This window comes from Helianthus annuus, chromosome 2, assembly GCF_002127325.2.
Source record: "Helianthus annuus cultivar XRQ/B chromosome 2, HanXRQr2.0-SUNRISE, whole genome shotgun sequence".
Taxonomy (NCBI): Eukaryota; Viridiplantae; Streptophyta; class Magnoliopsida; order Asterales; family Asteraceae; genus Helianthus; species Helianthus annuus.
The window spans coordinates 46,036,544-46,046,729 of NC_035434.2; positions in this window are offsets into that span (position 1 = coordinate 46,036,544).

Consider the following 10,186-nt stretch of genomic DNA (forward strand, 5'->3'; position numbering starts at 1 on the left):
ACTTGTCAGGATGATCTGGTTCCTCCTTAGGGTGTAAGGTGATGATGGTGATGAAACCGAAAGTAGGGTTGATTTCGGTTATGGGGAGAGAGACGAAAATTGATGTTATGAGGGTTTGTGATTGTGTAATTTTTGTAACCCTTAAACTCTCTAATAATCCCCTTATTTATACACCCAAGAGGAAACCTAATTAGTTAATCAGGGTAATATGGTCCATCAACATTTACCAACTAATTATTAATAGGTTATTAATAAATTTTGATCTAATATAATATAAATGATTATAAAGGCTACAAGATTAAATATTACAATAATATATTTAATCTCACAGATTTTGGTTGAAAAATAGTTACTTGAACTTCCCCAGCACATGACCTCGTCACCCCCGACATCTTTATACATGGTAGGATGTTTGCATCCGAGGAATTCTATCTTGAACTGCTCAGCAGTGAGGTCCGAAAACCTGTTCAAACCATTCCTACAACGTGCTGAGCTTCTATTAAAAGCCTCTATTTCACGGAGTTTTTGTTTAAAGGTTTCGAAGATCTTCCTCTTTGGTAAGGATACTCTTTGCCCCACTTTTCCTTCCACGCCAAGAATTCCTCCCTGTCTTCGTCCATTGCAACGTTCGCCAGCCCCTATCCGTCCAAAAAAAGCAAGCATTTAGAAATCTCAAGGAGGCTTATTCATAACAAGAATCAAACCACATGTATATGTAACCCTAATTATAACTAATTTTGAGAAATAATTAGCAGGCAGGTTCTTTCTTGATAAACACGAAACATAAAATAACAAGAATCAAAGCATATATACATATATATGTAACCTAAATAATAATTGGATCAAACAATATAATAACTTAATTTTGAGATATCATTAGCAGGCAGGTAAATACATTTATACAAAAACTAACAAGAATCTAAGAATATGTAACCAAAATAAGTCCTCCAAACCCCAATCGGCCGTACATACAAAAACCCTACCTTTCATCTGAACGTTGAGAGCGCACTACTAGAAAACTTGGTGACTGCACTTCCCGTCGCAAAACGGTTATAACTACCCTGTTGCAACCGTTTTGCGACCGAAAGTGTGGTTGGAATAACACTTGTCGCAGTTGCCCTAATGCGACCAAGTTGCGACTGCTTCTATACTTGCGACTATAATAAAAATAGCAAACACTGCAACTGCCTTTTGGGTTTACGACAAAATTTGTTTATAACCGGGTTGTGAAAGCTGACCTTTTACAAACTTACGACCGTTTTGCAGCCAACTGACTTTAACAAGCTTGCGACCGCATGCCATCCTAATTACATAACTAATAAAAACTTTTTCAATTTTCAAATACCAATCGATGTAACTTACCCTAGAATCTATCGGGGCAACTAGACTAAGAACGTAGGGTGGTTTAATACACAAATCACAAGTAGGCGACTTTAAGTATTGGAACAGGAAATCGGAAGAAGAAACTATAAGATTAAATCGGAAGAGTAAATCGAGAAATAGAGTAATATACTTGTGCGTATGCGGCAACACAGACGATTTAGGGTTCGGAGTCCGGAGCGGGAAATCTGGGGGAATGAATGATTATGGGAATTGATATTTATATTAAAGATTTTACGACTGTCTTGTCGGTCACAACTTTTGTATTTTCCGACCGCTATTTATAATTTAATTTTTATTACTTATTTATAAATATAACAAGAATTATGCGCCGCCCGCGTTGCGGGGCGCTAAACCGAGTATTTCTTAGTTTAATAACATGTACGCGTTTATGCCGGTTAGTTATACATGCTACTTATAACACGATATTAAAAAAGGTACATCAAGTTAACCAATTAAGAAAAAATAGTACCATAGTTATGATAAGAAAAATAACTAAAACGATTACAAACGTGTAATTTAGAGTTGGGGGCAAAACAATAATTTGTCAGGAACAATTAACGATTGCTAGGCAACTGTTTGGCATGAATAAAAACAAAATTCAGTCAACCAAGTAAAATAAAACACTACCATGGTTTGCAAAAAAAAAAAAAAAAAACATGGCAAGATTGCAATTTTTAGCTGACGTAAAATCGTAATTTTAAAATGGAGATAAAATAATATTTTGAACTGAGGGCAAAACCATTTTTTTATTTTAAATTGGGGCCAAAATCGTAATATTTTAACTTCGAGCAAAATCGTAATTTTTAGGTGGGGGCAAATTCGTAATTTTAAACTGGGAACCAAATCGTAATTTGGCAGGACTCTAGCAAAATCGTATTTTTTAACTTAGGGCAAAATCGTAAATTTAAGCTCAGGGCAAAGCATAAATTGAATTTCGAATTGAGGGCAAGATCGTAATTTTAAACAGGGGATAAAATAGTAATTTGACAGAACTTATAAATAACTATTTTATGCAAAAAAAAAAAAAAGGAAAGAAAGTTGGCCGCCACTTTTGGCCAACCAAATTTGTTCACTATTCCCGCCGACACTCTTGTATCTAGTTGTTGAAAATTAGTTTTGAGACTGATTTGCGATCAAGCAAAGCAATTGCAAAATTTCCGACCGTCTTGCAACCGAATGTGAGTTGTTCGTAACTGATCGCCACCATTTTAATCTCGGTCGCAAATCGATTGCTAATTTTGTGACCGTTTATTTCGATCGCAAAACTTAGTTGCACTTGCCAAGTTTTCTAGTAGTGGCGTGAACAGTGATTATGGTAGATTTTGTGTAAATCGATCCCTTTTTTAAAACATGCAGATCATCCACAAAAATTAATTAATAAATTCAGTATATTAAAATAAAAACTAAATATAATTTTTACTTTTATTTAATTAGAAGGGTACATTGGTGAAAAATTTCAAGCATTTGTTGTAAGTAATTATAACAAGCAAAAATCACCCGAGAAATCATTCGTAGCGATTTGTTTCATGAAATGGCGTCGGTAGTGTGTCGCCTGGGAGGATTTGTTTATGGTCAGATTTTAAAAAAATCATCTAAAGGAGAACTTTAATCGTGGGTTTGAGTCATTGAGGACTTGTTTACAACTCCCGCATATATTAGCTACTTTGAAAAGGGTATGTGTGTGTGGTTTTTTAAAAGTCGTCACTTTTCATTCTAGAGAGGCAACCAAGTTATTTTTTGTAGTTTTTTAAAAGTCGTCACTTTTCATTCTAGATAGGCAACCCAAACAAAGGGACATGTGTTAATCAAAGGGGTATGTATGTTTGGTTTTTTAAAAGTCGCCACTTTTCATTATAGAGAGGCAACCCAAGTTGCTTTTTGTAGGGTTATATAATTAGTTTTGAGACTGATTTGCGATCAAGCAAAGCAGTCGCAAAACTTCCAACCGAATGTGAGTTGTTCGTAACTGATCGCCACCATTTTAATCTCGGTCGCAAATCGATTGCCAATTTTGTGACCGTTTATTTCGATCGCAAAACTTAGTTGCAGTTGCCAAGTTTTCTAGTAGTGGCGTGAATAGTGATTTTGGTAGATTTTGTGTAAATCGATCCCTTTTTTAAAACATGCAGATCATCCACAAAAATTAATTAATAAATTCAATATACTAAAATAAAAACTAAATATAATTTTTACTTTTATTTAATTAGAAGGGTAGATTGGTGAAAAAGTTCAAGCCTTTGTTGTAAGTAATTCTAACTAGCAAAAATCACCCGAGAAATCATTCGTAGCGATTTGTTTCATGAAATGGCGTCGGTAGTGTGTCGCCTGGGAGGATTTGTTTATGGTCAGCTTTTAAAAAAATCATCTAAAGGAGAACGTTAATCGTGGGTTTGAGTCATTGAGGAACTGTTTACAACTCCCGCATATATTAGCTACTTTATAAAGGGAATGTGTGTGTGGTTTTTTAAAAGTCGTCACTTTTCATTCTAGAGAGGCAACCAAGTTATTTTTTGTAGTTTTTTAAAAGTCGTCACTTTTGATTCTAGATAGGCAACCCAAACAAAGGGACATGTGTTAATCAAAGGGGTATGTATGTTTGGTTTTTTAAAAGTCGCCACTTTTCATTCTAGAAAGGCAACCCAAGTTGCTTTTTGTAGGTTTATATAATTAGTTTTGAGACTGATTTGCGATCAAGCAAAGCAGTCGCAAAATTTCCGTCCATCTTGTAATCGAATGTGTGTTGTTCGCAAATCGATTGCTAATTTTGTGACCGTTTATTTTGATCGCAAAACTTAGTTGCAGTTGCCAAGTTTTCTAGTTGTTGCGTGAATAGTGATTATGGTAGATTTTTTGTAAATGGATCCCTTTTTTAAAACATACAGATCATCGACAAAAATTAATTAATAAATTCAATATTTTAAAATAAAAACTAAATATAATTTTTACTTTTATTTAATTAGAAGGGTTCATTGGTGAAAAAGTTCAAGCCTTTCTTTTAAGTAATTCTAGCTAGCAAAAATCACCCGAGAAATCATTCGTAGCGATTTGTTTCATGAAATGGCGTCGGTAGTGTGTCGCCTGGGAGGATTTGTTTATGGTCAGGTTTACCTAACTAGAAAAATATAAAAAATCATCTAAAGGAGAACCTTAATCATGGGTTCGAGTCATTGAGGAATTGTTTACAACTCTCGCATATATTAGCTACTTTGAAAAGGGTATGTGTGTGTGGTTTTTTAAAAGTCGTTACTTTTTATTCTAGACAGGCAACCAACTTCTTTTTTGTAGTTTCTTAAAAGTCGTCACTTTTCATTCTAGATAGGCAACCCAAACAAAGGGACATGTGTTAATCAAAGGGGTACGTATGTTTGGTTTTTTAAAAGTCGCCTCTTTTCATTCTAGAGAGGCAACCCAAGTTTCTTTTTATAGGGTTATATAATTCGTTTTAAGACTGATTTGCGATCAAGCAAAGCAGTCGCAAAATTTCTGACCGTCTTGCAAACGAATGTGAGTTGTTCGTAACTGATCGCCACCATTTTAATCTCGGTCGCAAATCGATTGCTAATTTTGTGACCGTTTATTTCGATCGCAAAACTTAGTTGCAGTTGCATAGAAGTAGTGGCGTGAATAGTGATTATGGTACATTTTGTGTAAATCGATCCCTTTTTTAAAACATGCATATCATCCACAAAAATTAATTAATAAATTCAATATATTAAAATAAAAAATAAATATAATTTTTTCTTTTATTTAATTAAAAGGGTACAATGGTGAAAAAGTTCAAGCCTTTGTTGTAAGTAATTCTATCTAGCAAAAATCACCCGAAAAATCATTCGTAGCGATTTGTTTCATGAAATGGCGTCGGTAGTGTGTCCCCTGGGAGGATTTGTTTATAGTCAGGTTTACCTAACTAGAAAAATATAAAAAAATCATCTAAAGGAGAACCTTAATCGTGGGTTTGAGTCATTGAGGAATTGTTTACAACTCCCGCATATATTAGCTACTTTGTAAAGGGTATGTGTGTGTGGTTTTTTAAAAGTCGTCACTTTTCATTCTAGAGAGGCAACCAAGTTCTTTTATGTAGTTTTTCAAAAGTCGCCACTTTTCATTCTAGATAGGGAACCCAAACAAAGGGACATATGTTAATCAAAAGGGGTATGTATGTTTGGTTTTTTAAAAGTCGCCACTTTTCATTCTAGAGAGGCAAACCAAGTTGCTTTTTGTAGGGTTATATATTTAGTTTTGAGGCTGATTTGCGATCAAGCAAAGCAGTCGCAAAATTTTCGACCGTCTTGCAACCGAATGTGAGTTGTTCGTAACTGATCGCCACCATTTTAATCTCGGTTGCAAATCGATAGATAATTTTGTGACCGTTTATTTCGATCGCAAAACTTAGTTGCAGTTGCCAAGTTTTCTAGTAGTGGCATGAATAGTGATTATGGTAGATTTTGTGTAAATCGATCCCTTTTTTAAAACATGCAGATCATCCAGAAAAATTAATTGATAAATTCAATATATTAAAATAAAAACTAAATATAATTTTTACTTTTATTTAATTAGAAGGGTACATTGGTGGAAATGTTCAAGCCTTTGTTGTAAGTAATTCTAACCAGCAAAAATCACCCGAGAAATCATTCGTAGCGATTTGTTTCATGAAATGGCGTCGGTAGTGTGTCGCCTGGGAGGATTTGTTTATGGTCAGGTTTACCTAACTAGAAACATATAAAAAAATCATCTAAAGGAGAACCTTAATCATGGGTTTGAGTCATTGAGGAATTGTTTACAACTCCTGCATATATTAGCTACTTTGTAAAGTGTATGTGTGTGTGGTTTTTTAAAAGTCGTCACTTTTCATTCTAGATAGGCAACCCAAACAAAGGGACATGTGTTAATCAAAGGGGTATGTATGTTTGGTTTTTTAAAAGTCGCCACTTTTCATTCTAGAGAGTCAACCCAAGTTTCTTTTTTGTAGGGTTATATAATTAGTTTTGAGGCTGATTTGCGATCAAGCAAAGCAGTCGCAAAATTTCCGACCGTCTTGCAACCGAATGTGAGTTGTTCATAACTGATCGCCACCATTTTAATGTCGGTCGCAAATCGATTGCTAATTTTGTGACCGTTTATTTCGATCGCAAAACTTAGTTGCAGTTGCCAAGTTTTCTAGTAGTGGCATGAATAGTGATTATGGTAGATTTTGTGTAAATCGATCCTTTTTTTAAAACATGCAGATCATCCACAAAAATTAATTAATAAATTCAATATATTAAAATAAAAACTAAATATAATTTTTACTTTTATTCAATTAGAAGGGTGCATTGGTGAAAAAGTTCAAGCCTTTTTTCTAAGTAATTCTAACTAGCAAAAATCACCCAAGAAATCATTCTTAGCGATTTGATTCATGAAATGGCGTTGCAAGTGTGTCGCCTGGGAGGATTTGTTTATGGTCAGGTTTACCTAACTAGAAACATATAAAAAATCATCTAAAGGAGAACCTTAATCGTGGGTTTGAGTCATTGAGGAATTGTTTACAACTCCCACATATATTAGCTACTTTGAAAAGGGTATGTGTGTGTGGTTTTCTAAAAGTCGTCACTTTTCATTTTAGAAAGGCAACCAAGTTCTTTTTTGTAGTTTTTTAAAAGTCGTCACGTTTCATTCTAGATAGGCAACCCAAACAAAGAGACATGTGTTAATCAAAGGGGTATGTATGTTTGGTTTTTAAAAGTCGCCACTTTTCATTCTAGAGAGGCAACCCAAGTTGCTTTTTGTAGGGTTATATAATTAGTTTTGAGACTGATTTGCGATCAAGCAAAGCAGTCGCAAAATTTCCGACCATCTTGTAACCGAATGTGAGTTGTTCGTAACTGATCGCCACCATTTTAATCTCGGTCGCAATTCGATTGCTAATTTTGTGACCGTTTATTTCGATAGCAAAACTTTGTTGCAGTTTCCAAGTTTTCTTGTAGTGGCGTGAATAGTGATTATGGTAGATTTTGTGTAAATCGATCCCTTTTTTAAAACTTGCAGATCATCCACAAAAATTAATTAATAAATTCAATATATTAAAATAAAAACTAAATATAATTTTCACTTTTATTTAATTAGAAGGGTACATTGGTGAAAAAGTTCAAGCCTTTTTTTGTAAATAATTCTAACTAGCAAAAATCACCCGAGAAATCATTCGTAGCGATTTGTTTCATGAAATGGCGTCGGTAGTGTGTCGCCAGGGAGGATTTGTGTATGGTCAGGTTTACCTAACTAGAAACATTTAAAAAAAATCATCTAAAGGAGAACCTTAATCGTGGGTTTGAGTCATTGAGGAATTGTTTACAACTCCCGCATATATTAGCTACTTTGAAAAGGGTATGTGTGTGTGGTTTTTTAAAAGTCGTTACTTTTCATTCTAGAGAGGCAACCAAGTTCTTTTTTGTAGTTTTTTATGTCACACCCCAACCGATAGCGGAAACATCAGGGTGCGAGCACTAAGCGTTCAGATTGTTCATGAGATTTCCACAACACTATTTGTTTCGATAAAGATTAATATATTTCATACGGGTAGTCTAAAACATTGTCAAACATCACATTACAAATCAAACATAGATTGTTTTAATTGATCAAATACTAAATTAACTAGGCGACGTTTCTTGAGCATCATCCTAGCTTGTTTTTCCATGTTCCTCAGCAACCTATCAGCCTGCAACATGTATTAAATATCAATACAAAAGTATTGGCGAGTATACAAGTTTGATAATAGAATAATAGATTAAAACAACTCATATCCGTAGTGCAAATAACAAAATAGTTTCAGCCGTGCTAGGGTCGCAGTCCACGCAGTGATAGCCCAAGTATCCCGATGCTTTAGTGTTTACCCAAGACTCAAGGTAAACGGGAATCCTCCTAACAATACCCTCGAAGAAAAATGGGAGAGGTGCACCCCCTATAGCGCTACTATTGTTAAGGCGGAACTACACACACTGGATTAAACGTCACATAGCATAAAGAGTCAAGAATCAAGAATCTCAAGTTTCACAGAGGATAGAGTATAAGTTTCAAGATTTAAGTTTAAGTTTCATAGGATACATGTTACACCCTAAAAGTTTAAAGTAAAAGGGGATCGAGTATACTCACAGTGATTGCTTAACAGTCGCAACTGTTATTGGATCAAAGGGAGCTCTTTTAAGGTTTAGCCTGATTAGATTACGATAAGATAAGAGTCGGGCAGCATAACGAGATTGAATAAAGGAGTTAACAGGTCATTGGGTCGGACGGTTGTCCGATCGGACGGCGGTCCGATCGGATGACTAGCCGACCGGATGACTTGTGTAAGGTAAAATGACATTGGCTGCCCGATCGGATGGCCATCCGATCGGGTTGCCAATTGGTACAAGTGAGTAGTGGTGGCTGTCTAATCGGCTGTCTGTCCGATCGGATGGTCAGTCGGCCGGATGACCTTGCATGAGTAAGACCAGTGACTGCCCGATCGGATGGCTATCCGATCGGCTTGCCATTCGGTCAGAGTGCGTGCCACATGGTTGTTCCACACGGATAGCTATCCGATCGGCTGGCCATTCAGTCAAAGTTCCATGTTCAATAGTTTGAGGGTTTACCGTTGGTTGAAAAGTTTTAAGTTTGAAGTTAATGGTGACGTCTCGGTACGAACTGAGGCAACAGTTACACACCATTTCACAGGCATTCCGATCGGCCGGGAATCACCCCAGTCCGACCCGTTTGTCCGTTGATGACGGTTTTATGCTGGAATCTATCCCGTGATCGTCTTATTCAGTGAACAACCCGTTCCTAACCAACTCTAGACCACTGATCAAGTCTACAGTTCGTTCCGGCACGTTTGTCACCGGAGTAAATCAGAAATTGAAGAAAAGATGAAGAAACAACCCAAGTTTTACATGAAAAGTATAGATTTAGCTTTGATTTAGTGTAAAAACGTATGAAATACCTTAGATCTGAGCTAGATCTTGCTCAGAATGACATCACATGATAGTTTGTACAACCACCATGATGACATCATCCTCAAGAACTCAGATCCGAGAGATTTCACAGTGAGAAGTGTGATTTCAAGTTAGAATCACGTAGAGAATGATGCGTAGAGTAAGAAAGTACAAGAATCTAGCGTGAAACGTACCGGAATCGACGAGAAAAAGAGGGATTAGTGTGCGCGTGCGTCTGGTTCGGTCAGAGCTGTCACATCACCTAGAATGGTGATGTGACAACTTATTTATAGGTGAAGGGAGAAGGGAAGAAAGGTGGTTCGGCTGGGGTGCCATCCGATCGGCTGGTCATCTGATCGGCTGGTCGTCCGATCGGATTGCCACCCTGGCCAATCCATCCTTTCGCGTTCCCGATTCTGATTTGTCCTTCGCGTTAGAGTCACGAGTCATAGTTTCTCAAGCATCAAGAGTCGAGAGTCCAAGTGTCAAGTATCAAGTATCAACAATAAGAATCTAGCTTTCATAGCATAAAGAATCAAGTATCTAGTTAAATCATAAAGATTCAAGTATCTACATTAAGTATCAAGATTCTAGTATCTGTACCAAGTCTCATAGTTTATGTTTCAAGAATCCCGCATCTAGATTAGAGAATCAAGTATCATAGTGTTAAGCATCATGTATCAATAAGATTCATACCAAAATTTCCAAAGTATCAACATTACATAACCACAAGGTCTAAGACTGACAATTTATAGGAGTTCAGGGACTGATCTTGCCAAGTGTCTAAAGTTTAGGGACGTTGGGCGTTACAGTCTCCCCTCCTTTAGGAAATTTCGTCCCTGAAATCTTAGCAGAAGACT